This window comes from Phalaenopsis equestris, unplaced genomic scaffold, assembly GCF_001263595.1.
Source record: "Phalaenopsis equestris unplaced genomic scaffold, ASM126359v1 Scaffold000030, whole genome shotgun sequence".
Lineage (NCBI taxonomy): Eukaryota > Viridiplantae > Streptophyta > Magnoliopsida > Asparagales > Orchidaceae > Phalaenopsis > Phalaenopsis equestris.
The window spans coordinates 1,038,588-1,040,205 of NW_018164472.1; the positions used below are offsets into that span (position 1 = coordinate 1,038,588).

Below are 1,618 nucleotides of genomic sequence, written 5' to 3' on the forward strand. Positions count from 1 at the left end.
TATATATATATATATATATAAGCATCAAAGTTGGGAAGCTCACAAAAAGATCAAGACGAAGAAGGGGGAGCGCCGTGGAAAAGTATAGTCGACAGCGAAGAAGAATAGGCTTTGATAGGAATGATCGATAGAGAGACGAAGCTACGCTTCAACAGTAATGTTAGGAGGCTTGGGCAGGACTTTGATGCTTGATAGAGAGATGATTGCTTAGATGATGCCAAAGCAATGACGTTTGAACCGGCTTAGGACAATGCTAAATAAGCAAGGTGGATGTTTTGCTCTAGATTGAGGCGTGCCTCAAACGCTTCGAGGTATTGCTCCTCGAATGGCATGCTTAGCTTCAAAAAGGCTTAAGCGTAACCAATAGCAATGTGGCTTAAGCCTCGAGGCACTCTTTAGCTTTAATCCAGAGTTATCTTAAGATTTAATTAACTATAGGGGTTTGTCCTTATAGGAAGTTAGTAACTCAGACTAATCTAAGCCATATAAAGTTTTTGGGTTAAATAAGGGAAATATTTGTTGGTTTAAAATGTAAGCCCATCAAATATTGAATAGTTTTTTTTATTTGAATAATTGAGTCTATAGTGAATTGATATTTATATATTTCGAGATAGTATGCCATATTTGATTATTTAAAAAAAATAAATATTTGAAAATTGTGTGGTAGACACGAAAAAATAAACCAAAAGTGAGGCGTATGCCTCGACGTGGAATTTTTTGTGATCATGCAGAGGCAAGCCTCTAATTGTGCATTTTAATCAGAGAGTGCATGTCCTCTTGGTTTTACAAGAGTGGTAAGTCAAATTTTCGTTGAACACAAAAGGGTTTAGTGTTTCGAATGCAGTCAAGATGATAAAGTGAATGCAGTTGACAAAAAAAAATCAGAATTTATGGAACAAATATCAATAGACACACAGAAATTTACTTTTTTTCAATATTGGACATGAGAAATACTAGAATTTAAACCAAAATAAAATGCAATCATTTTAATCCAAATAAATCATTGAACTTGAATCATGAACAATCAATACTCGATTGATTTTTACATGACAATTGAAGCCTGTCGGCGCTTAAAAGGGGGAAAAGAGAGTTTTTAAATGTTTGGGGGTCGCCCGTAAGAAGCTGTCGGCCGCCGGAATCGAAATCTCGTCGCCCGCTTCGGAAGGACTTTTTAATTTACGTATATATATATAATTTTAGAAAAATATGAAATCAAACTGACCTCATATTTTCCATAGTTTAAATGAAAGAGCACTCAACCTCAAATCTTGTATCTACCCCAAGGGATAAACACAAGACTTGAGGGTGAGGCTCGATCAAATAAACTAAAAAAGATATGACATCCGTTTGGGTCTGCGAAACCGTTTTATTTGCCGACAAGTTCCCCTATTTAATACAAAAAATTAAATAGGGTTTATTTTAAGCTGGGTTCGGAAAAGCTCCCTATAAGGGCAAGCCCCTATAGTTAATTACATCTTAAATGACCGAAGTCACCTAAGAAAACTCTCGATAAAAATCAGGGGATAATGTCTTCAAAGAGGTCAAAAGGATAGGACTTTTCAACGAAATCGGACGAAGAAAGTGTGAAAGGGGAAATGCTCAAATCTGGAACATTGTT

General features: G+C 35.8%; 1 protein-coding gene across 1 annotated transcript in view; it reads left to right on the forward strand.

The window, feature by feature from the left end:
- Positions 1-1,618, forward strand: part of LOC110018647 (ubiquitin-activating enzyme E1 1-like) — a 17,672-nt gene that overhangs the window by 3,421 nt on the left and 12,633 nt on the right.